Here is a 13,359-nt window from a genome sequence, read left to right on the forward strand (position 1 = left end):
CACTGAGTCATTGCTTCTTCAGTGCCGTTTTCTACTGTGCAAAACTGAGGGTATAGAGGCAGCTTGAGAACATCTTTGGTTTTTGTGGAAACAACCCTTCTATGTCTGTTTAACAGATTTTGGGCACATTTTTATTTTTCCACCAAAGCTTTGTTTCTTTACCTCCATATTTTATGTTAAGACGCTTAGAGGAGCTAAAAAGAGCATTTTCAGAGCCTGGATAGCTCAGTCGGTAGAGCATCAGACTTTTAATCTGAGGGTCCGGCGGTTCAAGTGCCAGTTCAGGCGTGCTTGCTAAAGCAAGCTGTCAAATGTCTTTATTGAGCACATCTTTGATTTTCCACTGAGTTTTTGCTTCTTCAGTGCCGTTTTCTACTGTGCAAAACTGAGGGTTTAGAAGCAGCTTGAGAACATTTTTGGTTTTTGTGGAAACAACCCATCTATGTCTGTTTAACAGATTTTGGGCACATTTTTGATTTTCCACCAAAGCTTTGTTTCTTTACCTCCATATTTTATGTTAAGACGCTTAGAGGAGCTAAAAAGAGCATTTTCAGAGCCTGGATAGCTCAGTCGGTAGAGCATCAGACTTTTAATCTGAGGGTCCGGCGGTTCAAGTGCCAGTTCAGGCGTGCTTGCTAAAGCAAGCTGTCAAATGTCTTTATTGAGCACATCTTTGATTTTCCACTGAGTCTTTGCTTCTTTATTGTCGTGTTCTACTGTGCAAAACCAAGGGTATAGAAGCAGCTTGAGAACATCTTTGGTTTTTGTGGAAACAACCCTTCTATGTCTGTTTAAAAGATTTTGGGCCGATTTTTGATTTTCCACCAAAGATTTGTTTCTTTACCTCCATATTTTATGTTGAGATGCTTAGAGGAGCTAAAAAGAGCATTTTTCAGAGCCTGGATAGCTCAGTCGGTAGAGCATCAGACTTTTAATCTGAGGGTCCAGGGTTCAGGCATAATTGCTAAAGCAAGCTGTCAAACGTCTTTATTGAGCACATCTTTGATTTTCCACTGAGTCATTGCTTCTTCAGTGCCGTTTTCTACTGTGCAAAACTGAGGGTATAGAGGCAGCTTGAGAACATCTTTGGTTTTTGTGGAAACAACCCTTCTATGTCTGTTTAAAAGATTTTGGGCCGATTTTTGATTTTCCACCAAAGATTTGTTTCTTTACCTCCATATTTTATGTTGAGATGCTTAGAGGAGCTAAAAAGAGCATTTTTCAGAGCCTGGATAGCTCAGTCGGTAGAGCATCAGACTTTTAATCTGAGGGTCCAGGGTTCAGGCGTACTTGCTAAAGCAAGCTGTCAAATATCTTTATTGAGCACATCTTTGATTTTCCACTGAGTCATTGCTTCTTCAGTGCCGTTTTCTACTGTGCAAAACTGAGGGTATAGAGGCAGCTTGAGAACATCTTTGGTTTTTGTGGAAACAACCCTTCTATGTCTGTTTAACAGATTTTGGGCACATTTTTATTTTTCCACCAAAGCTTTGTTTCTTTACCTCCATATTTTATGTTAAGACGCTTAGAGGAGCTAAAAAGAGCATTTTCAGAGCCTGGATAGCTCAGTCGGTAGAGCATCAGACTTTTAATCTGAGGGTCCGGCGGTTCAAGTGCCAGTTCAGGCGTGCTTGCTAAAGCAAGCTGTCAAATGTCTTTATTGAGCACATCTTTGATTTTCCACTGAGTCTTTGCTTCTTTATTGTCGTGTTCTACTGTGCAAAACCAAGGGTGTAGAAGCAGCTTGAGAACATCTTTGGTTTTTGTGGAAACAACCCTTCTATGTCTGTTTAAAAGATTTTGGGCCGATTTTTGATTTTCCACCAAAGATTTGTTTCTTTACCTCCATATTTTATGTTGAGATGCTTAGAGGAGCTAAAAAGAGCATTTTTCAGAGCCTGGATAGCTCAGTCGGTAGAGCATCAGACTTTTAATCTGAGGGTCCAGGGTTCAGGCATACTTGCTAAAGCAAGCTGTCAAACGTCTTTATTGAGCACATCTTTGATTTTCCACTGAGTCATTGCTTCTTCAGTGCCGTTTTCTACTGTGCAAAACTGAGGGTATAGAGGCAGCTTGAGAACATCTTTGGTTTTTGTGGAAACAACCCTTCTATGTCTGTTTAAAAGATTTTGGGCCGATTTTTGATTTTCCACCAAAGATTTGTTTCTTTACCTCCATATTTTATGTTGAGATGCTTAGAGGAGCTAAAAAGAGCATTTTTCAGAGCCTGGATAGCTCAGTCGGTAGAGCATCAGACTTTTAATCTGAGGGTCCAGGGTTCAGGCGTACTTGCTAAAGCAAGCTGTCAAATATCTTTATTGAGCACATCTTTGATTTTCCACTGAGTCATTGCTTCTTCAGTGCCGTTTTCTACTGTGCAAAACTGAGGGTATAGAGGCAGCTTGAGAACATCTTTGGTTTTTGTGGAAACAACCCTTCTATGTTTGTTTAACAGATTTTGGGCACATTTTTGATTTTCCACCAAAGCTTTTATTGCTTTACCTCCATATTGTCTGTAGAGACGCTTAGAAGAGCTAAAACTACAGGTTTCCGAGCCTGGATAGCTCAGTCGGTAGAACATCAGACTTTTAATCTGAGGGTCCAGGGTTCAAGTCACTGTTCAGGCGTACTTGCTAAAGCAAGCTGTCAAATGTCTTTATTGAGCACATCTTTGATTTTCCACTGAGTCTTTGCTTCTTCAGTGCCGTTTTCTACTGTGCAAAACTGAGGGTTTAGAAGCAGCTTGAGAAAATCTTTGGTTTTTGTGAAAACAACCCTTCTATGTCTGTTTAACAGATTTTGGGCACATTTTGATTTTCCACCAAAGCTTTGTTTCTTTACCTCCATATTTTATGTTAAGACGCTTAGAGGAGCTAAAAAGAACATTTTTTCAAGCCTGGATAGCTCAGTCGGTAGAGCATCAGACTTTTAATCTGAGGGTCCAGGGTTCAAGTCCCTGTTCAGGCGTACTTGCTAAAGCAAGCCGTCAAATATCTTTATTGAGCACATCTTTGATTTTCCACTGAGTCTTTGCTTCTTTATTGTCGTATTCTACTGTGCAAATCTGAGGGTATAGAAGCAGCTTGAGAACATCTTTGTTTTTTGTGGAAACAACCCTTCTATGTCTGTTTAACAGATTTTGGGCACATTTTTGATTTTCCACCAAAGCTTTGTTTCTTTACCTCCATATTTTATGTTGAGATGCTTAGAGGAGCTAAATAGAGCATTTTTCAGAGCCTGGATAGCTCAGTCGGTGGAGCATCAGACTTTTAATCTGAGGGTCCAGGGTTCAGGCGTACTTGCTAAAGCAAGCTGTCAAATATCTTTATTGAGCACATCTTTGATTTTCCACTGAGTCATTGCTTCTTCAGTACCGTTTTCTACTGTGCAAAACTGAGGGTATAGAGGCAGCTTGAGAACATCTTTGGTTTTTGTGGAAACAACCCTTCTATGTTTGTTTAACAGATTTTGGGCACATTTTTGATTTTCCACCAAAGCTTTTATTGCTTTACCTCCATATTGTCTGTAGAGACGCTTAGAAGAGCTAAAACTACAGGTTTCCGAGCCTGGAAAGCTCAGTCGGTAGAACATCAAACTTTTAATCTGAGGGTCCAGGGTTCAAGTCACTGTTCAGGCGTACTTGCTAAAGCAAGCTGTCAAATTGTCGTGGCTTTCCTTTGTGGAACCATGGCTTACTCAATTTGGAATGTTTACACCCCTCCATATTAATTCTGAATTGATAATGCGCATAAGAAGTTTTCACACTGACACGAGGTTCAGCATGTATAGCTTCCTCAATTCTAACTTTAATGTTGGGCGTGTAGCCTCTTTTAAGAGTTTAACATCTGGGCAGGTCAAAAGATTACATAGATACAACGTATTGTTTAATTATTGGATAAGCATCTTGCAATTCTTCCATCCTCCGGTCATCTGTGATTGGCCATCAGGTGGTGGATGAAATGACTGGGTTGTCTTAGGCCCACGTGTGGTTCCTTCGATATAATTGGGTTACATCATGAGTTAGTAATAACATAGACCTCCCATGTTATTTGCATACGTTTCCAGTAAAATTGCTTGAGTAATTATTGCGGTAGCTGTTTCAGACTGCTGTTGTCCATGTCTGAGTTATACTGTCTTCCAAAGTTGCAAAACAGATGGAAAATGTAACGTGTTTATACTATATATTATCTTGTCAGTGTTTTGAGAACAGAAGTTTCATAAGAGGATGTATTGCATATTGCGTAAATGTAAGAACAGAAGGCAAACATGACATTTGGTTATACAGAATGTTAAATTCACTAATGTCCACTACCAAAGGCTCAAAGTCCAAAATATAGAAATATTGGGTTTCCACTACAGACCCCCCTTGAAACTATCTGTTTCACTAAACTCGCCCTGCTCCGTCCCACCCCCACCGCTGACCCTAGACTCGCATTGTGTTGTACACTGGAGCTATTGCTGTCATGGGGGTATAGGATGGTTCGACATCATCGTATTCTGGATCCATGATGTTGATGTTTGCGCTGACAGTGGGCTTTTTGTTGGACATCGTAGTGAGACAGGTGGACCAGGTAGTCATCAGGGTCGGAATACACTGTATGCAACGACAAACAGAAATTAGGATGACTATAAAGGTGACAAATATAATTAATAACTTCCTTATCAGAATAACCTCTTGTGTAGAACGTTCTGAAAACTCAGTAGAGTGGCGGTCTTTCACAACTGTCGCCTAGGCTGCAAATGCCCCTCTGATACCTAGGTGTGGGTTCATGGCAATCGGGTCTTTTGGTACATGTGGAGGTCTAGGCTACCACCTGGGATCTCGAGGCATTAGGTTAGGAGAGGTGCGACTTTTACTATTTCAGGTAAACACTGCATAACTTGTATAGAACCCCGCCTTCTTGACGTTACCTCGATTCATCAACAAGAGTGCAAAGTCAGGACCATATAATGACTGATCAACATGACTGAATCTTTGTCTCATTAGTAAGTGCATTATCATATATATTAGTCTGGAAGGGAAGAGCTACCAGGTGATTATTCCCACTTCCCTTTTCCAGAGGCAGCAAGGTAACAGGACCAGGGGCGTTGTAACACCGGCATGTTGCATGGCATGAGCAGAGTGCACTGCAGATAAAATAAAGCAAAATCTTAGCGAAAACCTATCACTGTGTTTTAAATACACAATGTTTCAAAACTTATTTATATATATTTTTTCCTTCTCCCGTTAGGTACCTTACTGAGGAAAACAGATTAAGGTTAGCTCTTTTTAGTTAGTGCGGTCAGCTTCTTAATGGCAACTGCGTCTTTACCTGCGGGTCACGTTTTGTCTGGAATGTAGATACAAGTCAACCCTATCATCTAACAGACACTCCCTTTTTTGGCTAAAATCGTACCTAGTGCCATTCTATTTTGAAAAGTCATAGTCGAGGTAGGTCCTATTGGTCGACTAGTCGCTATAAGGCATCTCTAGTATAATTTACAAACTACTGCTAATTATAATAATCATAATTAATCCAGTCCACATTTTATTTACCATAATAAGCAGGAAGATTTTTAAAAACTCGTCAGGTACCCCCCTTGGCTGTCTTATGACGTCAATGTACACATGTAGGTCCAAACTATCACCAGGAGCCTCTCTTCTCACTCTAATGTGCTGTACTAGAAGTACATACTAGTAGTGTGCACAGATACGCACGGATTGGGACTCCCTGATCTTCACCCACACCAATGTCCCTCCTGGAGATAGTCCTGATGGTGAACACGTCCAGGCCGCCTACCCTGACCCTACACTACCTAGTGACAAGACTGGAAAGAGCCATCGTACCTATGCAGAAAACAAGGGTAGACCAACATGACAGGATAACTACAGAACACAGCAGAGTTGGATCAAGATAGAGTAACTATGGGGGGTAACCTCATTATCCTCAATGCTGTCTGACAGGATGTGGAGGAGCATAAGGGCTTTACTAAGGCACACTCCCCTGTCCAATTACTTTCCAGACATGATGTCACATTATTTTACCTGTGAAGTGTGTACCTTCGTTTACCTCATTCACTTCTGGTACCCTGTGTCTGCAGATTACCTCATTCATGAGCTTCTGTGTGGTTATCTGCTCATTTACCTTAGTATCAGGGTGGGCCTCAAACCTGAAAAAGACTCGAGCAACAAAAAGCACATATTCATACTCCCCAACAGGTGTGAGCTGAGTGTGGTCAAATTGGCAATCTCTGAAATGGGTAGAGTGGTCAAGGCAAGTGTTATATGGCCACCTTACTTCTGTCCGGACTCGCATATGGCAAAGATCATGCTAACTGGACAAATGATGCAGCAGCTACAGAGAACCTAGGTGTCACCCATTCTTGTTCAGTGTCAACGTCATCGCTGCTTTTGATTCTGTGTACCAGTTGGGCCATCATGGGGGACAGAGACCTCTGTAGGCAAGTTCTGTTGATTGTTCGCCATACGCCGTCCTGTTCTGTCGCTCCCGTCTTTTAGCCCATCTGCTTTCTTTCCTCGTTGACTTGTAACTGTAAAGTCCTTGACATATCAAAGTCCAAGGTTTTATCAAAGTCCAAAGTTTTTATCAAAGTCCAAAGTTTTTATCACTGACTCATGCTGTCAGTATCTATTCTTCTTTCTTCCACGGCTTGAGGGCTGCTGCCTTTGCTGTGTTGTCGGCGAGGGTGTCACCTCTCGCTTCTCCATTGTAGAAATCGGTGTGAATTCTCCATTGCCAGGTAGTAGTAGTAGGGTTTCCATGGGATTCTGCACCGCTGCACCATTCTTAATTGGCTGTCCTGCTGAGGTAACAAACTGTCTGGCCTTCCATATTGGGCCGTAATCATGAGCCATGCCAAATGCATTCCAGGAGTCAGTGTAAAGAGTTGCCGTCTTACCTTCTACCACTCCACACGCCTCAGTGAGGGCCTCCAGTTTCGCTTCTTGCCCTGAGACATGCAGAGGCAGAGCTTCTGCGTTTAGGACATCTTGTTGTGTGAGCTCTGCATATCTGGTTCGGAGTCATCAATCCTCACCCTGGTACCATCTACAAAAGAAAACTCAAAATATGCATCATTAACAGTGTATTCTAATAACAGTTTTTGTCAGAATTTTGTTGCACAGAATCTCAAAAAACTTAAAAAAATAGCTGATCTGTCATACTCAGATCACCTATGCCTCCCCTCCCCCATTTGAACCGGAATACCTGATTAAAAGAAGAGTAGCCGGATTCAAGGTATTACAACATTGGGAAGAAATATTGGGGGAGGCATGGAAAGAGCACATTGTAGCCGGATCTAATAGGCCAGAGATAAGTGCTTGGGTTACACTTGCATGAGTATGTTCTGGGTGTCATTTGGGGTGTAGACCACTAGGGGGTAGTCCAATACCAACTTAGAAGATTTGTCAACCATTGCCTGTACTGCTGCCACCGCACAAGCAGATGAGGGAGCTCCTCGAGTCACTGGATCTAACCTCATGGCTGTGGTTGTCCTCTGTGCTTTTGTGTCAATACTGTCGTATGGGCGGCAGTATGAAACAAGGCCCAGAAAGGTGCGGAATTTGGCAACGGGTGTATGTACAGGTATGGCCTGGCCCGGAGAACAACCTTTCTTGCAGAACTTGGTTAGTCTTTGGATGCCTCCAGGCCTTCTACAAGGGAAATTAACGGTGAAATTGTGGCCGGTTGGCAGTTTTTCCAAAGCATCAGCACACAGCACGTAACATGCGTGGCTGACCCTTCACCCCTTTTTTTTTTTTTTTTTTTTTTAAACTAGGGGGATACTGTTTGACCCAGGGGTGTGTATCTGGGTCTCGTATATATTATCATGGTGGGTATATTCAATTTCCCTATGCCTGTCTTGTGGGTGTCAGGAACCGTGGAAAGCTGAGTTTGAGACAGGAGGAAAAAACAAAACTTTTTCTTCTGGCTATCTATGATTCTTACCCCCTCCTTGGATAAGAGACGTGTTCTTGCATCATCTAGCTCCACCCCCCTGAATCAGGCTAATCCCTTACTTCCTTATTCTCTCATTCAAGGTTGGCAGTCCTTGGATACACATCACAACCCAATAAAGATAAAGTCTTATGCACCACACAATTTACATTTTACAAATTACGGGTCAATCTGCCCCGTTCCTCCTGTGGATACCTGGCCTTATCGTTACCTGCTTGTTTCCCATTCTTCGGCTTATCTGCAGCAACTTACTTCCTTCACACCTTACTCCCTGTAATTTATTTTAACGTTTATTAAAGTTAACTATTCAAACCAGTTTAAACTATCTAAATTTAACTTCCCTATTACTGCAACATCAGTAACTTCCTCTTTTTAAAACCTCTCGCTCCTGTGACAGCCCAGCGACAGGATTACAAGGGAGAACGTGGCTAATTTTTACTTTTACAACAGTTTTTGTCCCAGACTTCCGGCGACCGGGCAGATGCAGTCTTAGATGCCGGGCATCTCCATCTGATTGGTAATGTACTGCAATTCTCTCTATTTACTAAACTGTTATATTGAACGCTGGTGTCTTTGGCGTGTGCTGATACAGACGCCATTTCAGCCCACCTTCTCTTCCTCTTTCTGACACTCAGGGAAATTCTAATGTCTAATGCATAAATTACATATATTATGTTGTAACTTTACTGTCACAGCGGTGACCACCTAACATTGTATGTGGTTACAATTGAATTGGGGACTTGGCAAACATAGATGTATTTTCTTGTGGGTATGATGGGCTACGCAGTCTGTTACAGTTTGTATTCTTAAGAGCCCCCTCAGGATGTGAGTGGCATATAACTTTTTACATTTGTGTGACGGATGTATATCAAGGATTAGATTACATAACAAGCCATCCGCAGTAGTTTTAACATCCAACAGTAGTTATTTATTACAGCACAGGAATTGCTTCACTTCTATTAAGAGTTATGGCACTTCCTCTTTTTAAATGAAGTTAGCAGCCTTTTTTTTTTTTTTTCCGCTAAACACATTCAGTTAACCCTTTTTATACATTCACTTACGGGCACAAGCCTATACTTTCAACTTTTAACAATTCAACAGCAACAGAGTCTAGTAGTCTGTCTTACTAGAAGGGATCCAATAATGAACATGCAACCTACAAAGTCCAAACCCACAGCGAGCCGCTGTGTACGGTGCATTAATCTTGGCTATAACCCAGCCAATGCGTTCTCATTGCCAACAATCTCTTCTTACAGTTGAGCAGGACTGATACTACTTCTATATGACAGACAAACAAACTATTCCTATATAACAACTCAGCAGGATTAACTCTACACAACAGACAAGCACACTAACTTCATATAAAAGACAGGTAGGACACACAGGAAGATTGCTTGATTAATCAATGATAACTTGACTCCCCACTCCTTCCACACTTTCCTGGAGGGTGTAAGAATTGACCTCGGTACAATGTTTGTTGCCTTTCAATTTCAATCATGGCTGCCAGATTCATGATTATAAAAGTCTCCTCAGACGCCGGACACAATATGCCCCGCCCTAGAGTCTCTAGCATTTCTGTCACTACACAGTTCATTGATCTACCCTCAGACGGAGGGATCTACTCGTGCACGTTTAAACGATAAACAAATATTTGCGGACCATGATCCTCAAACAGTGGACCGTAACCACAGCGGGGGGGGGGGGGGGGTAGGGATTATTCTGACTACAGATCTCCCATCCGAGGGTACTTATCGTCAATAACAATCCTTTTTGGCAATTTGGGCAAGACATGGGTGGTATACCCACACAACTAAACAAACAAATAGACAGAGTACCGGTACGACTGGTTTTAGTCTCACTGCCCCTCGGGATCCGGTCTGTCAGTTCCCTTTCTTCGGAAGCCTTTTACCAGACTTTACCGAAGTAGCGATACCTGCCCAGACGTTTGACGGCTTCCTGACCCTTAGGCTTTGTAATCAAACCGGACCAGAGCAGGAACACCTCAGCCAAACTACCCTCACAGGTCCCTTACTCTTAGGTTTTGTAACCAAACCTGTGACCAAGTAGGGACGCCTGTGCAGGGTCTCCCCCCCCTTAAGGCAGCTTATTGACCTCGCCACTCGACCAGAACTCTCAAAACAACAGGCATGTAAACATTCCTTTATATCTTATGACAGGTTCTTATCACGTGATCGAGACTTATAAATACCTGTCGTCGTGCGGTTCCAAATCTATCGGCCTGGCACGGCACATAGGCAAGCCCGGAGTTAGCCACACAGGTATAGATAATTAATTTATCTTACCGTGTTCTGATGAGTCTGTTGGGCCCACTAAGTCCAAGGTTGCCTATGTCCGTGTTTTCTGTCCGAGATGTTTGGAACCTATCGATCACTCCCCGTACGGGCCACCAGCTGTCGTGGCTTTCCTTTGTGGAACCACGGCTTACTCAATTTGGAATGTTTACACCCCTCCATATTAATTCTGAATTGATAATGCGCATAAGAAGTTTTCACACTGACACGAGGTTCAGCATGTATAGCTTCCTCAATTCTAACTTTAATGTTGGGCATGTAGCCTCTTTTAAGAGTTTAACATCTGGGCAGGTCAAAAGATTACATAGATACAACGTATTGTTTAATTATTGGATAAGCATCTTGCAATTCTTCCATCCTCCGGTCATCTGTGATTGGCCATCAGGTGGTGGATGAAATGACTGGGTTGTCTTAGGCCCACGTGTGGTTCCTTCGATATAATTGGGTTACATCATGAGTTAGTAATAGCATAGACCTCCCATGTTATTTGCATACGTTTCCAGTAAAATTGCTTGAGTAATTATTGCGGTAGCTGTTTCAGACTGCGGTTGTCCATGTCTGAGTTATACTGTCTTCCAAAGTTGCAAAACAGATGGAAAATGTAACGTGTTTATACTATATATTATCTTGTCAGCGTTTTGAGAACAGAAGTTTCATAAGAGGATGTATTGCATATTGCGTAAATGTAAGAACAGAAGGCAAACATGACATTTGGTTATACAGAATGTTAAATTCACTAATGTCCACTACCAAAGGCTCAAAGTCCAAAATATAGAAATATTGGGTTTCCACTACAAAATGTCTTTCTTGAGCACATCTTTGATTTTCCACTGAGTCTTTGCTTCTTTATTGTCGTGTTCTACTGTGCAAAACTGAGGGTTTAGAAGCAGCTTGAGAACATCTTTGGTTTTTGTGGAAACAACCCTTCTATGTCTGTTTAACAGATTTTGGGCACATTTTTGATTTTCCACCAAAGCTTTGTTTCTTTACCTCCATATTTTATGTTAAGACGCTTAGAGGAGCTAAAAAGAGCATTTTTCAGAGCCTGGATAGCTCAGTCGGTAGAGCATCAGACTTTTAATCTGAGGGTCCAGGGTTCAAATCCCTGTTCAGGCGTACTTGCTAAAGCAAGCTGTCAAATGTCTTTATTGAGCACATCTTTGATTTTCCACTGAGTCTTTGCTTTTTTATTGTAGTATTCTACTGTGCAAAACTGAGGGTTTAGAAGCAGCTTGAGAACATCTTTGGTTTTTGTGGAAACAACCCTTCTATGTTTGTTTAACAGATTTTGGGCACATTTTTGATTTTCCACCAAAGCTTTTATTTCTTTACCTCCATATTCTTTGTAGAGACGCTTAGAAGAGCTAAAACTACAGGTTTCCGAGCCTGGATAGCTCAGTTGGTAGAGCATCAGACTTTTAATCTGAGGGTCTAGAGTTCAAGTCACTGTTCAGGCGTACTTGCTAAAGCAAGCTGTCAAATGTCTTTATTGAGCACATCTTTGATTTTCCACTGAGTCTTTGCTTCTTCAGTGCCGTTTTCAACTGTGCAAAACTGAGGGTTTAGAAGCAGCTTGAGAACATCTTTGGTTTTTGTGGAAACAACCCTTCTATGTCTGTTTAACAGATTTTGGGCACATTTTTGATTTTCCACCAAAGCTTTGTTTCTTTACCTCCATTTTTTATGTTGAGATGCTTAGAGGAGCTAAAAATAGCATTTTTCCGAGCCTGGATAGCTCAGTTGGTAGAGCATCAGTCTTTTAATCTGAGGGTCCAGGGTTCAAGTCCCCGTTCAGGTGTGCTTGCTAAAGCAAGCTGTCAAATGTCTTTATTGAGCACATCTTTGATTTTCCACTGAGTCTCTGCATCTTCAGTGCCATGTTCTACTGTACAAAACCAAGGGTATAGAAGCAGCTTAAGAACATCTTTGGTTATTGCAGAAACAACCCTTCTATGTCTGTTTAGCCGATTTTGAGCACATTTTTGATTTTCCACCAAAGCTTTGTTTCTTTACCTCCATATTTTATGTTGAGATGCTTAGAGGAGCTAAAAAGAGCATTTTTCAGAGCCTGGATAGCTCAGTCGGTAGAGCATCAGACTTTTAATCTGAGGGTCCAGGGTTCAGGCGTACTTGCTAAAGGAAGCTGTCAAATATCTTTATTGAGCACATCTTTGATTTTCCACTGAGTCTTTGCTTCTTTATTGTCGTATTCTACTGTGCAAAACTGAGGGTATAGAAGCAGCTTGAGAACATCTTTGGTTTTTGTGGAAACAACCCTTCTATGTTTGTTTAACAGATTTTGGGCACATTTTTGATTTTCCACCAAAGCTTTTAGTTCTTTACCTCCATATTGTTTGTAGAGATGCTTAGAAGAGCTAAAACTACAGGTTTCCGAGCCTGGATAGCTCAGTCGGTAGAGCATCAGACTTTTAATCTGAGGGTCCACGGTTCAAGTCCCTGTTCAGGCGTACTAGCTAAAGCAAGCTGTCAAATATCTTTATTGAGCACATCTTTGATTTTCCACTGAGTCTTTGCTTCTTTATTGTCGGAATCTACTGTGCAAAACTGAGGCTATAGAAGCAGCTTGAGAAAATCTTTGTTTTTTGCAGAAACAACCCTTCTATGTCTGTTTAGCAGATTCTGAGCACATTGTTGATTTACCACCAAAGCTTTGTTTCTTTACCTCCATATTTTATGTTGAGATGCTTAGAGGAGCTAAAAATAGCACTTTTCCGAGCCTGGATAGCTCAGTCGGTAGAGCATCAGACTTTTAATCTGAGGGTCCAGGGTTCAAGTGCCAGTTCAGGCGTGCTTGCTAAAGCAAGCTGTCAAATGTCTTTATTGAGCACATCTTTGATTTTGCACTGAGTCTTTGCTTCTTTATTGTCGTGTTCTACTGTGCAAAACCAAGGGTATAGAAGCAGCTTGAGAACATCTTTGGTTTTTGTGGAAACAACCCTTCTTTGTCTGTTTAACAGATTTTGGGCACATTTTTGATTTTCCACCAAAGCTTTGTTTCTTTACCTCCATATTTTATGTTAAGACACTTAGAGGAGCTAAAAAGAACATTTTTCCGAGCATGGATAGCT

At 41.6% G+C, this 13,359-nt stretch overlaps 1 non-coding gene across 1 annotated transcript; it reads left to right on the forward strand.

Annotated features, from left to right (window-relative positions):
- Nucleotides 1-11,313: 11,313 nt before the first annotated feature.
- Nucleotides 11,314-11,386, forward strand: TRNAK-UUU (transfer RNA lysine (anticodon UUU)). Its single transcript has one exon. It is a non-coding gene; the product is annotated as a tRNA-Lys (tRNA).
- Nucleotides 11,387-13,359: the final 1,973 nt, after the last annotated feature.

This window comes from Eleutherodactylus coqui, chromosome 7, assembly GCF_035609145.1.
Source record: "Eleutherodactylus coqui strain aEleCoq1 chromosome 7, aEleCoq1.hap1, whole genome shotgun sequence".
NCBI lineage: Eukaryota > Metazoa > Chordata > Amphibia > Anura > Eleutherodactylidae > Eleutherodactylus > Eleutherodactylus coqui.